Source organism: Cebus imitator, unplaced genomic scaffold, assembly GCF_001604975.1.
Source record: "Cebus imitator isolate Cc_AM_T3 unplaced genomic scaffold, Cebus_imitator-1.0 Scaffold8, whole genome shotgun sequence".
In the NCBI taxonomy this organism is placed as follows: Eukaryota; Metazoa; Chordata; class Mammalia; order Primates; family Cebidae; genus Cebus; species Cebus imitator.
Genome location: NW_016107323.1, coordinates 5117695 through 5136819, shown reverse-complemented (window position 1 = coordinate 5136819; position 19125 = coordinate 5117695). Strand labels below are relative to the sequence as shown.

The 19125-nt window shown below is 48.3% G+C and overlaps 1 protein-coding gene across 6 annotated transcripts in view; it reads right to left on the bottom strand.

Annotated features, from left to right (window-relative positions):
• The window catches only part of WSCD2 (WSC domain containing 2), a 121915-nt gene extending 106136 nt beyond the window's left edge, over positions 1 to 15779 (bottom strand). For 4 of the 6 annotated variants that reach the window (XM_017541126.2, XM_037743065.1, XM_017541135.2 and 1 more), the window contains exon 1: positions 15202 to 15779. The gene's annotated coding sequence lies outside the window, so the exon portion shown is untranslated. Of the gene's footprint in view, positions 1 to 13287; positions 13421 to 15201 lie in introns of those variants that run through there. The other 2 variants (XM_037743050.1, XM_037743058.1) reach the window with 2 other exon arrangements.
• Positions 15780 to 19125: the final 3346 nt, after the last annotated feature.

Genomic DNA, 19125 nt, shown 5'->3' with positions numbered 1-19125 from the left:
AATGCCAACCAGTTCCCTTGAAATGGAAGGGCCTGTCATGAGAGGCAGGGCCTGGAATCAGACAGGCCAGAGTTCAAATCTCGGCTGTGCCATGTCCGAGTTGTGCAAGCTTAGGCAGGTCCCTTTGCCTCTCAGCGTTTCCTCTTCTGTAAAAAAGAGGACAGTGATGGGAAAGCCACCAAGCTCAGGGCTGCTGGGGGAGCAAGGAGGCTGTGCTGGGAAAGGGTCTGGTGTGGAGGGAGTGCTCAGTCACACCGAGGGGCACCATCATCTCACTCCCTTTCCCCAGGCTGCGGGGGCTGCAGTTTTACAGGAGGAGCTAAGCTTTGTTGTGTATCTACCATGTCCCTGACACCTTCTAGAAGGCAGGAGCTCCCAGGGTCTCCATGCTACAGATGAAAAAACTGAGACTCGGCGAGGTAAAGTGAGTCGCTCTCCATCACACAGCTACAAGCTCGGAGAGAGCTAGCATAGAATCCTCCCTTACACGGAAGGACGGCAGCTGAATTACCTTCTCAACCTCTGCAGAGAAAGTTTTATCCCAGGAAATCAATAGTGTGAAGCAGGAAATCAGAGAGAACATTAATAATCTCAGGCAGCAAAATGAACTGCTTGGAAGCAGCCGTTCTCGCTGAATTCCACCCACAAAGCCTGTTACAAATGGCACAGCTCAGAGCAAGACAGGTGCTCCCATGGCCATCAAAAAGGATGCTGAATGCAGAGCACACATGACCCAGGTTTCTAGAACAATGGGCCAGTGTGTCTTTTGAGGTCATCCACAAGCCGAGCTCTCGACGTGAAGACAGTACAGGCCCTGGGTCCCACCTGCTGGGGAGACTTGCCTTTACAAGAGGTGGTCCAGCTGAGCTCACAGATACGCTTATCTAGCCTGCCCTGTGTTTTAAAATTGCCCGAATTGGTGAAATTCTCTTGGGAAAAAAAAGCAAGCTATGTGACCATCCTGGTCAGGCATTCTTGTGTGGTAACAAGGGGCTGGGGCTGGGAGAGGCTGTGCTCTGGGGATGGGGTACTTGGTATCTGGCTCATTACAGTCTTCCAGCCTGTCTCATGCCCATGGGACCCACCTGTTCTGTGGGCATCTGGATTTGGGACTACCTCCCTGCATCCCTGATGGCATCACAGCTTTCTGCTGGGAAATTGACACAGGAGGTGGGGGCTTGTTAGGGAACAGCTACTTTTGTCAACCAAATGGGAGGGAAGTGACTGATCCAAGGCTACACAGGGGTTAGTGGATGTTCAGGTTGAGTCTTCAGGATGCGGAGTGCCTCCCATTGCCCTGGATACTTGCCAGGTCCCTGCCTGGCCTGTATTACCACCATGCTGATAATAATCACAGCTGCGACAGCAGTAGTAATAGGCAGGGTTCACTACGCACGTTGCCTGCTGGAGGCAACGCTAAGTACCTTGCATGTCTGATCTCATATCATCCTCACAGCAATGCTCTGAGATGGGGACTAGATGGCTTGTTGACCAGTCATTTTAGTCTGACCAGTAATCGATTCCCTTTCTTTGGCTAATTAGGTTCTGAGTTTTCACTGGGGGCCCACCCCCTCCTCTGCTATTGGTCTGTGTGGCTCAGAAAGCCGTAAATAGTAATTCACGCCCCTCCCTCAAAGAGGCTCCAAGGTTGGTCACATGACCCTAACCTGATCAAACAGCAGAAATCATTTCCCTGATTGCTGTGATGGGTGCCAGGAGGCTGTAGGTCTCGATTTTCCGAATTGCTGGAACTGGGCTTGCAGATGCCACAATATAAGCAGGGAGAGGCTGATGGGTATTTGTGCTCAGAAGAAGATAGCCAGCCTAAAATGAAGCCCACGCAGAGAAAATGGGAGCCAAAGGATTGGTGAAGCATGAAGGAGAGGCGTGCAGTGATTCACACCTATAATCTCATCACTTCAAAAGGCCAAGGTGGGAGTGGCACTTGGGGTGAGAAGTTTGAGACCAGCCTGTGCAACAAAGCGAGACTCCATCTCTACAAAAATATTTTTTTTAATTAGCTGGGCACAGTGGCACCTACCTATAGTTTCAGCTACTAAAGGAGGCTGAGGTAGGAGGATCTCTTGAGGCCAGAAGGTTGAGGCTGCAGTGAGCCATGATGGCACGACTGCACTCCAGCCTGGGTGACAGAGCAAGAACTTGTCTCTAGAGAGAAATAAAAAAAATATATACAGAGAGAGTGAAGGAAGGAGAAAGAAAGGAAAAAGAAGTGACCAGAAAGAGAGACATGTAAGATGCCAAGCTCCTGGATCCAGTCAAGCCTGAAGCTCAGTTGTTAGTTATATAAGCCCATGTCTTGCATTTTATGCCAGAGAATAAAAGAGTGTAATGATATTTAAGTTGGGTTTTCTGTCACCTACAACCAATAGAATCCTGATGAATGCAAACACTATCATTATTTCATTTTACTCACGTATATGAGAAATCAGAGACCAAGGAGATGGAAGTAAATTATCCAAGTCCCATGCAGCTGTGAGTTGGGAGCAGCTGTATTTGAGCAAAATCTGCCTTACATGTGAAGCTGCTAGGTTAGAAATCTTGATTTCTTATAAGGCTGTCCCTCTGCCTCCAGGAGCTGAGGGTTGGAGATTTTAGAAATAGCATGTACTCAGAGCTGCTGGTACCTGTGGTATTTTGAGGAGGTCAGGGAGGAAGGAGAGGAGGCCGCATAAAAATGAAATATATAATTATTATTTAAAGCAATTCAGATGCCTAAGAAGAAAAATCAAAGCTTTCTGTGGCATTTCCCCAGTGCCATTTTTAATTCTACCTTATCAAAACACAGCTGGGATTAGTTTTTCAAAAAGGAAAAAGCTCCTTTAATAATTAAAAAAAAAAAGTTCTAACAAAAGTTAAAATAGCCCACAGGCCCATCAGGTGACAAAGGAAGGAAGGCAGGGGCATTTTAGCAACTTAAAGCAGATTAAGAAACTAATTTGTTGACTCTTTTCTCCAAAGCTCACCTCTCCCTTGGAAGGCTGTGTGTTTTGCATAATGAAGCTGAAATCACCCTGCTCTCTCTGTTCTTTGCAGAGATTTCAATGGGCTCCCATCTCAAGTTGAGGGGGGACAGCTGGGAGGCCTTTCTTCTTGTTGCTCTGGCCAGTGTTTGATGGAATCACCCAGCTCCCCTTTACTTAAACTCTACAAGGTTTCCCACAGCGGGGAGGAACGCACAAGGCCCAGAGGACGCTCCATCATATACCAGCTCCCCCCACCCCAAAAGCAGGAACCTGTGAATATGCAGCCTTTAGCTAGTGAAAGAAACTTTGCAGATGTGACTAAGTTAAGGATTTTGAGATAGCGAGATTATCCTGGATTACTCAAATAGGCCCAATGTCATCACAAGGGTCCTGATGGAGAGTCGCAGCCAGAGACAAAGACGTGATGATAAAAGCAAACGGCAGAGTGACTTGGGGCTATAAACCAAGGAATACAGGTGGCCTTCCAATCCTGGAGAAGGTAAGAAAGTGAATTCTCCCTGTAGAACCTCTAGAAAGAACCCAGCCCTGCGGACCCAATTTAGACTTCTAACCTCCGGAACTGGAAGACAGTCAATTTGTATTGTTTAGAGCCAGGCATGGTGGTGTCTATTTTTAGTCACAGCTACTCCAGAGGCCAAGATGGAAGCACCGCTTGAGTCCAGGAGTTCAAGACCAGCCTGGGCAGCATATGAGACTATCTCTTCAAAAATTTTTTTCAAATCACAAACAAACAAAAAAGAGTAATTTTTTTAAAATTAGTTGGGTGTGGTGGCACTTGCCTATAAGTCTCAGCTACTTGAGAGACTGAGATGGGAGGATCACCTGAGCCCAGGAATTCAAGGCTGCAGTGAGCTGTGATCATGCCACTGCATTCCAGCCTTGGGGAAAGAGACTCCATCACCAAAAAATAAATAAAAAGGAAAGAAAGAAAGAAGAAAGAAAGAGAGAGAAAGAGAAAGAGAAAGAAAGAAGAAAAGAAAAGAATTTAAAAATCATTTTGTTCAAGCCACTACCTTTGTGGTCATTGCTTCCCACAGCCATCGGGAACTCATCCACTCACACTGAAGAGCAGCATGGGAGTGAATGGGGCTACAGGGCCTGTCACAGATCAGGATGTGAAAGGCCCATGTTCTAGTCCCAGCTCTGCCACAATACCGAGGGGGTGGAGGGCTGGCCGGCTGCTCCCGGGGACCCCTTCCAGAGCTGGAAGTCTTACTCTGCTGAAGTTCACACTCACGGGGGCAGTGGTCACAGTGGCCCAAGGCTTCAGGACTGTAGCAGGTGCTGGCAGGGTGCCGGGAGGCCAGCAAAGGCCCCTGGCTAGGGTGTCAGGAAGGGAGAAGGCAGAAGATCTGGGCAATCCAGGGGAGAAGACACTGGCATCCCAATCCCCAGCACTTGAGGAACACGCTGTGTGGGCCCCCAGCTACCACCACCTATTTTTTTTTTTTTTGAGTGACACACAGGTTTACCTCTCATAATCAGCCAGTGCCCAAAATAAGGTGAATAGACAGAGCGACAGGTTGGTGTAAAAGATACTCCAGGATGGATTATGGGGAGAGGCCCTGATGCCCAGAGAATCCCCACGCCTCTTCATTCCGCTCACAGACAGTTAGGAGCTGCCTTGGCACTCTGTGATGGAATCACCTGACAAGACCTGAAATAAAAGCCACCCAATAGCAATCATTGCATTACTAACTGGCACTTACGTAAACTGTACCATATGCCAGGCACCATTTTAGGTCATTGAATCTTCACTCAGCCCTTTCCAGTTTTTGTATCTCAGTTTTACAAATGAGGAAACGGGGGCAAAAAGAGGTTTACTCATGGCCCAAGGCCACTCAGCTGAAAAGCAGCAGAGCCAGGACTGAAGCCCAGGCAGGCTGACCCCAGGCATGACTCGGAATGACTCCATCGTCCTACCCCATGTGTCTTCTGAATTCATACCCTGAGCTGAGAACTCTCCATGTATAAGGGCACATCGTCTTCACAGTATCCTAGACACACCAGCTCACCGTCCCTCTTTTGCAGGTGAAGAAACCGAGGCACAGAAAGGTGACAGCAGTAGCCCGTGTGGTCAGTTGACGGTCTCTCTAACCCCAAGCCTGGTGCCTCTTCCCAGCTTTTCACTGCTGAGCTAGGTTCCTGCCCACTCGCCACTGGCTTCAGCCCGTCTGAGAGAGTTTCTGCTATTTAAAATCTACTGTGTCCCATTCTGACATTTCAGAACCTCACATGTGTTTGTTCTCTCCCAATGATGCATATTGTTCTGAGCATTTACTACGTGCTGGGCATTGTGCTGGGGTTCTTTGTGAATTCACTTATAAAACACTCATAGCAACCCTTGGAGAAGGCATTATTGTGATCCCCGTTTTACAGATGAGAAAACTGAGGCACAGGGGTTAAGATACTTGTCCAAAGTCAGGGAGCGAGCGAGTGGCTGATGTGGGCTGTGAAGCCAAGCAGTTTCAGCCTAGAGCCCATGCTGTTATCTCCAACACCCCACAGCTTCCACTTTGTTCACTTGGGAGCACGCACCACTCTGGACCCCAGCCTCCTCCCCACCTGAAGCTGAGCTGAGAAAAACTCTTCCTAGGTGCAGCCACTCGGTCTGTTCCAAGTTCCCTATTCGCAAGGGCTGGTGAGGGAGTCTTCCATAAAAGTGGAAACAAGAAAAAGAACACCTCCTAGAATTACTACGAGTCATTCAGCCATAAATTCTCTCTTGTTTGAAAGTATGTTTCCCCCAATTAATTCCACCCCATGCAACTATCAAATTTTATTTCGAGATAGACCTCCAGTGCCTAAGGTATGATCCGGGAACTCACACCTTCCTTGTTTTTTTTTTTTTTTCCTAAGGTGGTAAACTGAGGCTGCTCTTCTCATTCTGGGACCCAAGAATTCTGGCGCTCAGATAGTAATAGGATCCACCCATCTGATGGCGCTAAGTACAGAATACTCATTCATTCCTTCTCTAAACAAACACTGAGCACCTACGATGTGCCAGTCTCAGCTTGGTGCAGAGGCACAGCTGTGAACATGAAGCATGCTGCCCTTCCAGGACCATATCCATGTGTCTCCTCTGTCCTCCCAGGGGGCATCACTACCCAGTCCCATCAAGCTGGACTCATCTCCCAGGGCCCAGCATAGGACCTGGCAGCTCTGACATGAAATAAGTGTCTAATAAATGAGTGTTAAGTAAATGAATGAATGCACAAACATGTTTATGAATCAAGCAAATCACTAAATAACATCCGTGGAAGAGGCAGCTGAAGTTCAAAGAGAAAACTTACTGGCGATGCCCCAGATGGTGTGAAGAGGCAGAAACTGACTGATTCATCACAAGTCCTGAACAGATGCCCACAGACACTTTAGTGCTAGGAGGACTCTTAGTTATGCCCATTGGAGAAAATGACTTATCTTCTGGCTAAGATGAGCATTGTTGAGTGCTTACTCTACACTGAGCATGATCTCATCGAATCCCTGTAAGAACCCCATGAGGTACGTATTAGTATCGCCATTTTACAGATCAGGACATGGAGGCACTGTGAGCCCATGCAACCTGCTCAAGATCACACAGCCTATAAGCTACCGAGCTGGGATCAGAAGTGAACCTGCTCAATCCCAAAGCCCAGGCTCTTAGCCCTCACTTCTGAGGAACAGCAGAGTTAAATGGGGCATTTTTACTCAGCTACTGGACAGGCATGAAGATGCCACCGTATTTCTTTGAGGCCGGAGCATCTATTGCAGGCTGGCTCATCCAACTCCGTCCAGTGTCCTTTCCTGGTGGTGGGTTTTCCTGCATGCTGGCCGTTGAATGACAGAATCTCACTTCTCAGAGTCCTCTCCCGCCTGGTTTCTGCATGTGCCCACCTCCCACGTGAGATATAGAAGATGAAGGCAAATGTCACGAGACAGGCCGTGGTGCTGTTCCTTCTGCCACGCACAGAGAAGAAGGCGCTCGGGGTTTCCGCAGCACTTGCAGCTCATGTACAGCTGTCCTCAGTATATAGCAGGTGACACTGAGGCTGAGAGGGAGCCATTGGCTGCAGTTAAGTGGCCAAGATCTAACCTAGATTTGCCTGATTTCAAAGGATGTTCATTTCTTGAGCACCTATCACCTGCCAGATACTGTCTAGGTACAATTAGATGTCACTTATCCAACATTGTGAAAAATGAAGAGTTCTATGGAAGTGAATTTTTCAGATGCCAGAGGCTACCTACACAGAAACATTTATTAGTTTAGCCATGGGATCAAATACTTCATTCAATGAAGTATTCCTTGCCCTCAGTCCTGCCTACTAAACAGGGTTTAACTGTCTCTTGGGGCCAGTACAGAGGCTGGCCATTTCTGTGTCCTATAACCTTGGGCTGGACAGAAGTTACGGGAGGAGGCTTTTTGACCACTACACAAACCCCCGTGCTCTGTCGCTCTTCTGTTTTCATGCTTCTTACTTTTGGAACCTCTTCGTCTTCACCCTTGTTCCCAGGCTGTCAGCTGTTGCTCCTGCCTGCTGTCACTGCGCACTCTCCACTGTTCTACACTCTCCTCATTTGCTTCTTTGATGTGCTCTAGGCCTGGGAAATCAGGTCGCTGAGCTCATCACAATGGTGTGAAGAGAAAGAGTAAACAGGCTCTTTTCTGATATGGGTGCTGTAGTAATTAAATCAGACTACTTTCTGATTATGTTTTATAGAGAGTGGAGTTTCCAGGGTAAATGGCATACAGTTATGATGGTGATACACCTAAGAGCTATGTGGAAATTAAAACTAGTCTGATTGTTCCAGAGATTCTAGGTTTTCTACCTGTCCCACCAGGTAGGCTTTCAAAATGCAAAGAGCCCAGGTCACTGGAGTGTCAATGGATATTCTAGGGGCAGAAATTAGGGCCATCTTAGCCAAGTGGGGAAGAAACGTGGGTGATCTGCTGTCTCTGGAGGCTCAGAGGCTTTCCATAAACCTGCAAATCCAGAGCCCAGCATGCTCAGCCCCCAGTTCTGCTGAGTGGTCTGCTTTTCACTGTCCTAGCAGGGGGCCCTCCAGCCATTCAGTCACCCAAGCCCACTCAGCCCCAGCCTCACTGATAAACCCACGTTTACCATCCTCAGGCCTGCGGTGATGGACCCTGGCCTGGTGCCTACCATTTCCAGGTTAACAAACGACAGGGAGAGAAAGGGGAAAGCTTCCTCTGAGGAGTTCCTCAAACCATACATCACCCCTACCTGGGAAAGACAGAGCGGGGAGGAAGGGGGAGAAGTAGCTGAGAATACAGGCTTTGAAGTCAGAGTGACCTGGGCTCTGCCATGCACTGGGTCTGTGACTCTAGATAAGTGAATGAATCTGAGCCTCAGCGTCCACATGGGTCAAGTGGAGACTGAGGTCCCTTATCTCACAGGACTGTCACAAGGAGCCAGTGAGAGAATGGAAGTGAAGCTCCAATTACCATGCCAGGCACTGCAAACACCCCGCATACGGAAGCCATGTGATCAGAAGAGTCTGCAGGTCAGGGTCCTGCAGGGCCACCTTGGAGCAGAGGCCAACATATATTAAGGCTTTAGTGCTATTCCAAGTAGAAAAGAAAATGAAACCATAAAGAGCTGCACTGGAGAAGTTGTTTGTGATCATACGTAACTTCGCTCCCATCCTATAGGTGTGAAAACGGAGGCCCAAAGAGGGGAAGGGACTTGCTAAAGGCCACGAAGTCAATTGATGAAGAGGTGGGATTCAGATCTCTTCGCTTCCCACTCAGAAACTCTTCCCCCAGGACCATTGTCACCTGCCTCCTACTGTCTGTTGGATGTTGTGTTAAATGAGCACGCGACATCCAACACCCTCTCCCTTTCTGGGTTTCTATCTCTCCATCTAAGAATTCTCCAGCTCACAGTCTCTGGAGTTGCGGCACCTGTTCTGAGCCTCCAGGCACCTCATCTGTGGATGAATGCAAACGCCACATGTCACCTGACTCACAATGATTCAGCCAAGTCCATCAAATTCTTGCCTTGGTCATCTCTGTCCATGGCCCAGGGCCCTGGCTTAGATTTTTAGCTCATGGGTCAGCAATCTTTTTCTATAAAGGGCCAGATAGTAAATACTTTAGGCTCTGCAGGCCATATGATCTCTGTCACAAATACTCAACATTGCTATTGTAGCTTGACAGCAGCCACAGACAGTATATCAATGAATGGGCTTAGCTGTGTTCCAATAAAACTTTATTTACAAAAACAGGCAGTGGGCTGGACTTGATTGTGGGACATAGTTTGTTGATCCTTATTCTAGATCATTCCAAGCTGGGTCCAATATTTCCTCTGGGATTAGAGTAACCAATTTGTCCTGGTTTGTGTGGGACTTTTCCAGTTTTAGCACTGAAAGTCCTGTATCCTGACAAAACATCTCAGCTCAGACAGTCAGGATGGTTGGTCACTCTATCTGGGATCTAGAGGCCCTTGCTTTCTCTTATCTCTGCATTGCTCTGGCCGTGACACTTAGCTATCTCCGCCATAAGGAGGAGGAGGAAAAAGAATAGGAGGAAGAAGGGTTATGCCTCTTGTTTATTGTGGCTTCCAACATGCAGGCACTGTGTGAAGGACTTTGCCAACATTACTTTGTTTGATCCTTACAACAATCCAGTGAGGTGGAGTTGAAGTTGCTTACAGTAAAGGGTAAAGGCTGGAATGGAACTCAGCTTCCTCTGCCTCCAGAATCCAGGTTCTCTTACTTCTTCCCCAGATTGTAAACGAACTGAAGACAGAGCTGGGCTCTCTCATCTCTTTATCTTCAGTGCCCACACAGAGTATGATGCTTAGAAGATTCTGATCAAACACTGAATATCAGCAAATACTGACGCTGAATAAATACTTGAATGGATGCATGAATGGATGGATGATGGGTGGACGGATGGATGGATGGATGGACAGATGAATAGACAGATGGTTGGATAGATGGATGGACGGACAGATGGATGGATGGATGGATGGATGCATGGAAGGATGAAGGGATGAACAAATCTCACCACATTCAAATAGACACTTCCCACTTCTGTGACATGATATGTTTCTGCCAACCAAAACTCCAGGTGAATTAAGCGGGGAAATGCTGAATGTATGCTATGACATCAGTTACATAAAACATGTCTGCTGGCACTGGGGAGGCAATATGACATCATGGTTAAAAACATGGTCTCTGACATCAGGTGATCTGTGTGCAAATCCCAGGAAGCCTGGCTTCTGAGCTGTGTCACCTGGGCAAGTCATTCATTTCTCTGAGCCTCACAGATTATAACAGTAGGTTAGATGATATACAAAGGTCCTGGCATGGTGTGTGCACCTGGTAAACACTTTGCACATGTTACTTATTATTATTAATGTTGATGTTAGGATGGACAGAAAGCAAGGTAGGAATGGGACACCAACAGTGAAAAGTAAAGGTGTTCATTATGCAGCTCTGAATAAGTACCAGGGTCAAACAGGAGAAGGAAATAAAGATGACTTACTGGTAACTGCATCAGTTAGCTATGACCATGACAATGGCGTGTAGCAAACAACCAGAAAACCCCAGTAAGATATCATGAGAGGCACTGATTTTGCTGATCTGCTTGTGACCAGCTGGAACTTGGCTGGGTTCATCCCTTCACCAAGGTCTGGGCTTAACATGTGCTCATTCTAAGGCCAGGCTGAGAGGGCAGCTCTCCACCTAGCCATGGCAGAAACACACAGGTCCCCTAAGGCCTGAGCTTGGAATGGGCACACTGTCTCTTCCACTTCACTCTAATGGCCAAAGCCGGTCACATGGCTGAACCCCAAAGGGAGGGAGCAAGGGTCTAAGCTTTGCCTGCTCCTTGAATGAGAAGAGCAATCATGCCTTATGGCTAAGGGCATGGATACAGGAAGGAGGCAGGAAATGGGGCCAGTGATGCATCCACCTCAATAACCAGGCACTGGCAGACCTTGAAAAGGGGCCCCACAGTGGCCCAGCCCTGCCCTCCTCACCAGCTTCTCACCTCAAGGTTCTGTCTCATCAGCTCTTTGGCAAAATCTGGAAGGCCCTACAGCAGCAACCTTGCAGTCCATGGGGACCAGAGACCAACCCATACCCCTCCACAGTCCCTATCTTCCCAACATCTGGACCTGCTCCAGGGAGCCATTAATCTCGGGCAATTTCTTTCCTCACTTGATTTGTTTATTTAAGGAAAACAAGTTGCTCCTAATTAGAAACACTGCTGTCGAGATGTTCAGCATATCCTAGGCTGCCTATTTTCAGACCTTCTGCCTAAAATTATACCTGTGCTTTTAACATCTGCGAGTTTGCTCAGCAGCCGTCCTAAGTGGAGGCTTCTGGCGAGATAGATTTGGGCCGTTACAGAAGGTGAGGAAGGCGGGGCCGGGGGATACACCGGGCTTTGGAGCACTGCAAGGCAAAGGCACTTGGAAAAATGAGCACGCAACATCCAACACTATGCTCAGAGCTGACACCAATTGCTGAATCGACACTCGGGAAGCACGGCACAAGCACGGTTCAGTCCTGAGGAGCAGGGAGAAGAGCCATCCTAAAGCTTCAGAGACGGTTTCTGTTTGGAAGCTCTCATGTGTGTCCACACCCATCTACCCACATACTTGTTTATACCCCGAGAGACACTCAGACACACCCTCAGGGGTGTGCATGCTTCGAAGTACACACACACACAGACATGCACAAAAGTTACACAGCTGCACAAACAGGCAAACACACTCAGAAAAACACATGTACACCCAGAGGTGTGCAAAAAGATACAACACAACACCACTCAGAAGTTCACTCATACATGAAACATGCACAAAATTTACACTGGAACACACAAAAGCACACCTCAGAGACACATGCACACAGACACACTCAAATGTGCACTGCAAGCGACACACCCAGACAGACACTCAGAAATGCACACATACACACAGAGATACGCTCAAGTATGCAATGCTACACAGAGGCACATATGCTCAGAAACACCTGTGTAGATGCCGAGAGATGCATAAAAAGTTCACACTGCAATACACACAGGCACACACCCACAGAAACACACATGTATGCACAAACACAATCAAATGCACACTCTAATGTTCACAGATATACATGTTCAGAAACTCACACATACACACAGAGACATTCAGAGATTATACCACAACAAACAGATGCAAGATGCACACACACACAGAGACAGTAGTTGTGCAATGCTACACACACATATGCCCATAGAGACACACATAAAGGTACATTTAAAAACATGCAGATATATAATACCTGTTAAGTACGTAGCACAAATTCACACTCACATGGCTGTACGCACATGTGTACACTCACACATATGCAGGCATTCAGGAACGCCCACATGGGCATACAAATAACACACACAGCTATTAAAACACACACCAGGCAGACACACATAGCTTCTTAAACACGGGCATTTCTGCACAGACCCCCTACAGCACACATGTGCATCTGTGCAAGCATGCATCTGTGTGGCTCAGACACACATGACTCACATATATACAACTGCTTAACATGCACAAGCACATACACATACCCACCCTTGCACCAGTTCACACATGCACCCATTCTCTTGCAGGCATGTACATACACCCACTCATAAATCCATAGATACGCATATCTACACATACATCCATCAGACACCAAGTACACACTCACATTGACACCATTTACATGAATCCACACACTTATAGTTCTCATGTAAGTTATGCTCACACAAGCACATGAGCACACACCTTCATGAGAGTACACACACATGCACACATTCACACACACTCCTTACTCTACCATGAAAGCAAACTGTTCATTTTCTCAGAGTCTTAAAAGTCAAGTCTACAGACCAAGCAAGCTCACTGTGGAACTGCTTCTGTCCCCCATGAATTCACTCCATGTCACTGGGATGGGGTCTCCCTTCCCCACTGATGGTTTCAGCACAAACCCAGGGCAACCCACAAGCCTCAGAACCATGGAGAAAAAGATCACACTGACCACTCCACTGCATTCCATCACAATTTCAGCATCCCCTTGTGTGTGCATGCACACGCACACCTGCAGACGCCCATGCGCACACACACACATATACACACTGCTGTAAGACACTTCTTTCCCCAGCTTGACTTTTCCTGCCAAGAACAGTAGCCTTGTCTGCCCAGCATGGGGTGGTTCTCAGGCGTCAGCTGACTGAGTGCCCTACACTCAGACATTCTGAACTTCTGCCCTGGTCCCTAGACAGCTGCAAGTTGAAGCCATGGAGACTGCCTACCTCCAGCTCCTGGTGTCCTGGCGATGCAGCAGCTGGGTGCATCCAGCGCTCGCAGACCACCCTGGGCTCCCCACTAGGAGTGGCTGGTCCAGCAGAGATTTTATGAGAAAGCAAATGGGGGGGGGCGGGGACTGCAGTGTCAGGTGATTGGAGAGAACACAGGCCTGACATGCAGTCCAGGATCACCTGGTGCTCGGTGGGATGGGGCCAGCCTCCCTTGGGAAAACGGCACCCAGATATCTGCCCACACACAGGACCTGAAAGCAGGTAGCTTTGGTGCTGGCAATGTTGAGCTTTGCTTTTTGCTAAACTCCACACTCAGCACCCTCTAGGCACCATCTCAGTCCTCGCAACAGCCTGCTGAGGTAGGAACTGTGAGCTCCGCATCCTACAGTGGAGGACCCACAGTATGGAGCAGGAAGTGACTGGTCACACTTACATCTGATCTGAGACCTAAATCTCTTAAATTCTAAATTAAGATCCTTTCCTGGGATTATGAAAATCTCATCAGTGACAATCACGCAGGGCCATGGAGCGTCTGAACTGAACTGGGACCTCTGAGGATACATGTAATCTCTTCATTTTTGAGAAGCAGCAACTGAAGCCCAGAGAGGTCTAGTGATTTGCCCAAAGTTACACAGCAAATGAGACCCAACTTGAAGCTCAACCTCCTGGCCCAGACCCAGGGCTTTTTCCAGGACATCAAGCACCAGATTCTGACGCCCTGGAGGAATTCTTGGGTTTCCACAGCCTAGGACACGGCTCCTAACTTGGCGTGAGAGTGGAATTCCACCTCACACCCTAAGAAACGTCTTAAAAACAACATAGCGATGCTACTCCCCAGAGACAGATGCCCAGCCCCAATAGGTATCACCATGCCATCTACAGGGCTGTGACCACAGGGGCAGCTCCAAAATGATCCTCAGAGACCAGGCGACCTCCGTGGAGCACGCTTTTTACTAACAGGAAAAATCATCAAGCCAAACTCATGAGCTGTGTTGGCCTCAGCAGAGCCTCTAGGGGCCTGGAGAGTGGGGATGAGAAGGCCAGGAGCCCCTCTCCGCGTGGCCCTTCCAGCCCCTTTTCTGCTAAAAGTTTGCACCTCCCCAGGCTCCAATAGGAATGGTCTCATTGAGCAGCCCAGGAAACTTTCCCTATTTTTTTTTTTTTTCTCTCCTAAGGAGCAGCCCCTTGAAGCTGTAAGAATTAGGAAGTCACCTCCACCCTCCTTAGTGGTTCTGCCAAGGTGAGTTGGCTCTTTCAAAGATACCTGGGGCTGCCGGAAGGGCTTGCAAGGAGGCGATTTGGCTGAGTGGGTCCCCTAGTCTCTAGTTCCCTCTCTGTCTTTACACACACACACACACACACACACGCCCCAGAATGGACATAAGCAAATCCGCAAAGCAACCTGCACAAAGCCCATTGCCCAGGCGGTTCTGGCTGTTGGTATCAGATGACAGGCAGCCTCATTCAGCAGAGTATCACCCCCAAGAAGCATCTCCTCCAGACAACTTGGAAATATGACTAGCTCCCTCTCTCTTGGAACTCTGCACTGACCGTAAAAAGGGTGATTCATAAATCAAATTTACGGGGCCCACTGCCTCCCCGCTGGCCCACCTCCGCGGAGAAGCTCTTGAAGGCATGCCTGTAGGGGGGCACAGGAATGCCCCCAGGATGGATGCCTGGATGAGCCGGAATGTCCCACCCTCCGCCAGAGGAGAGAAAGTTTGTCATCTACGCAGAGCTGGATTGTCACCACTCCGGGTTTTTCACTCTGGGCGCTGAGCCCCCAACCTGCCGGGAAGCGTCTGGAACGCAAAGCCCAGATCCGGGGACAGAAGACATTTCGCAGCAGCTCCGCGCCCCGCTCCCTCCTAGAGCCCTCTTCCCAGATCCAGGCACGTGAGCCCTTACCTGAAGGGTCTCCGCGACTTGCAAACTCTGCCAGCGGAGCTGAGCAGGCACCCGGGGTCCCTCTCTGAGACTCCCGCGTCCCGCTTGGCGCGCCCGCTCTGTGGGCGCCTTCCCGGCTGCTGCAGTGGCTTCAAGGAAAGCAGAGCCTGGATTTCCTTTCTCGCCACCAAGGCTCCTCCTGCCGGGCCCCGGGGCTATTTCTCCAGGTCTGGCTCAAGGGGCATCCTCCGCGCCTCCAGCGGGAAAGTGGGAGAGTGTGCGCCCTGGATTGCAGCAGCGGCGACAGCGGTGGCCGGGGACGAGGAGGCGGTGGCGACGCCAGCCGGCGAGCCAGGGAGGCGGGCGGAGGCGAGAGGAAGTGAAAACCGGGCTCCTGCGAGCCTGGCGCTCGGGCGGGCGGCACTGCGGGTGCCCCGAGCCGCGGCGAGGCCCCGCGCGGGCACCCGCCCGGGGATGGAGATGCCCGGGCTCGGTGCGCGCAGGGCACAGGCTGCCGCTCCGCGCTGGGCTCCGGCCGCCTTGCTCTCGCTAGCTGCCTTGCCGCTGCCTCCTCGGCTGCCTGGCTCGCTCCCCGGGACTTCACGTCTCCAGCCCTAGCTCCCCGCGCCGCTGCCGCCGCCGCCAGCAGCGCGCCTCAGCCCGGCGCGCTCCTCGCACGGTGCCACAGCACTGCCTACCGCTTAACTCCTTGCATGCCACCTGGCCCTCCCGCAGCCTCCCGGGGAGCCGGGCAGATTCGGTGCCAGGCCAGCTGAGCCTATCGGGCAGGGGCCTCGGCCTTCCAGCCTCAGTGTCCTCGTCTGTAAAATGGGCTCGAGACCCAAGCCCAAGACACAGGGTCGCTGGGAGAATTCACTGAGCAGATTACGCAAAGTGCCAAGCTGCGTTACATGGGGAGTATGCACCCCAAACGGCAAAAAAAAGTGCTTGCTGCTGCTGCTGTTGTCGTCCAAGAGACTTAGCACTGTGACTTACAAATAGTAAACACCTAATAAAGCACGGTTTTGGTTTTTGGTATTTAGTTTGTTGTTTTAACAGGTGGTTAAGTTTTAGCTGTGTGATCTCTGGGTGATCACTCGCCCTCTCTGAGCCTGTTGCTTTCCAAGCTCTGTGACCTTTGGCAAGTCACAGTACCTCTCTGAACCTCTGTGTCCACATCAGTAAAGTAGGGACAGTAATGCCCTTGGTCAAAGAATTCCCAGAGAAGCTCTAGCAGAGGAGCCCAACTCATGAAGGGGCAGGGCACCTAACAGGAGCTGGACATCTTTTCTTTCTTGATCTGGTTGGTAGCTCCACAGGTGCTCGTGACAAGTCATTGAACTGTGTACATTTACATATCAAGTTCTTCTCTTTATTTGGGTTAAATCTTAACTGTTTCCTTTCTGAGTGACAATTCTTGAGCAAAACACAACTGGGTTAAATTGTAGGCTCCGTTACTCTCTGGTTGTGTCACCTTAATCAAGTTATTTCATCTTGAGAAGCCTCAGTTTCCTCATCCATAAAATGGGAACAATGATAGTACCTACTTGATAGGTGATATAAGTAGGTACCTACTTATATCATTGTTCACTTCTTCTGCTGGCCTTCCAAACTAGGACATTATAATTAGCTGTAAAAAAATAAGCAGTAAGTTTGTAGGATTTTCATCTAAAACACAAACACAGTTGATTTTGCTAAGAAGGGATGAAGTCTGTTTCTTCTAGATCTACATTGAGCACACTTTAAGAATTAAAGGGTTTCAAGCAAAATGGCACATATAAAGCTTAAGACCTGAACTGAACCAGTATCTGCGGGTACTGATCATACATTCTACAGTATTTTATATATATCCATAGTAAAGAGGTGTCTGAGAAATAACCAAGAGAACTGAGTTTGAATCTCTGCAAGAGTTGCCAGGTAAAATACAGGATGCCCAGTTAAATTTTTAGTATAAGTCTGAAATTTACCTGGGATATACTTTCACTATATTTTTACATTGTTTACTTGGAATCCAAATGTAATTGAGTGTCCTTTATCTTATTTTGCTGCATCTTGCAATCCTAACCCCATAATTACCAGCTGTGTGTCCTGGGATAAATGGGTTAAGCTCTCTGGCCTTGGTTGCCCAATCTGTAAAATGGGATGAAAAGCCTTTTCTAATGTTGACAAGAGAATGAAATTGACTAAAGTGGGTGGGTGTTCCCAGCAGCACATATTAAACCCTCCACATTTGTTCCATACTCTTCCTGTCAATCATCTGCCTCCCTCCTCTTCTGTTCTTCCTCTTTTTTCTACCTTGTCTTGAGGTTGCCAGGGCTCTGCACTAGCATCGTTCAGCCCTTTTGCTGGCCTTCCAAACTAGGAGATTATAATTGGCTGTAAAAAATAAGCAGTAAGGTTGTAGGAGTTTCATCTAAAACACAAACACAGTTGATTTTGCTAAGAAGGGATGCAGTCTGTTTCTTCTAGATCTAACCATTGACACACTTTAATTTTTGCTAAGGGCTTGTGCTCTACCCCTACAGACCCCGGCATGATTTGTGTTTCAGGTTTCCAAGAGGAGCCTCTCTCGTTGCCTTTAATGTCAGCTGAGAATTTTATTGCTTCTGGCTAAAGTCTGTTGCAGGACTCATGGAGGAGGGAGAAGAAACAAAGCAATCTTTGAAATAAATTATAAAGAGCAAAACAGGGTGATGTAAGAGAGTTTCCGAGCATTAAGATCAGCCGACACCTCCGAACTACGTTCATAAAACAAGTCACTACTCCATACATCACTGTCATTTGAACCACAGTGTCTAAAAATAGGATTTGCTCTAATTTCCTCAGTAGCTGGAACAAATGGAGAGAATGTGCAAGTAGTGAGTGGGCTGTGTGGGGTGGTAAGTAACTTCCCTTAGATGGTATTGCTCTAGTGTGGAAAGACGAAGACTCGCCTTCAGAAATGTCAGGCTTATCCCGACAGACCTCAAAGGGCTGAGATGAAGGACTCTGGAGTCAGCCACATCTGGAATGGAGCCCCAGCTCTACCAACTCCTAGCTGGGTGGCAGTTAAGTTAATTGACCTCTCTGAGCCTTATCTTTTTAAAAATTGAAAGAATAGTATTTTAACCTCTCTGGTCTTGTCTTTTAAAAAATCGAAAGAATAGTATTTCTAACTTTAGGAGCATTTTGTGCAGATTAAGCAATAGGCACATACAGACAGTTCACCACAGTGTTGACCATACAGGTTATTACGCACATGAGCCATGATCTGTTATTTTAATGATTCCAGATGGGCAGTATCTATCCAAGGCAAAGTGTGGATGTCATTTGCTCAGGACACTGGAGAGAATTCCAGTCCTGGAATTCAAGTGTGTGTAGGTGCCAAAGGTTTTTTTTTTTTTTTTTTTAGGCAAAAAACAACTGACTCACATTACTATTAATATGTGAAAGGGAGAATGAGGTTGGGAAAAGAGAGTTTTGTGGGGTTGCTGTGACTTTTTCCTAGGGACAGATATACACTGAAGGAGGCCTTTGAATTCAAGGAGCTTGGGGGTAATGTCCGAAATAAGCTGGTCATTCCCTCCACAGCCCTGTGTTTCTCCATTGTGCATGGAATCTCTTTGCTCCCTGGCCCCTCCAGTTGTTCCCTCTGACAGAGGTTGATGCTTAGTCTCCCAAGCAAACTCCTGGAGATCAAGAGTTGTGTCTCGTAACCACTTCTCTGTTCCTAGCACTCGACACAGGGCTTGACACATAGTAGGTGCTCAGAAAAAAGTTGATGAATGAATAAAACTGTCCAGTATTATCATAGTTCTGTACAGATTAGAAGAAAACCTGGTATCTTAGTCTGTTTGGGCTGCTATAACAAAATATGGTAAACCGGGTGGCTTGTAAACAATAGAAGTACATTTCTCATCATTCTAGAGGCTGGGAAGTCCAAGGTCAAGCGACTGGCAGATTTTG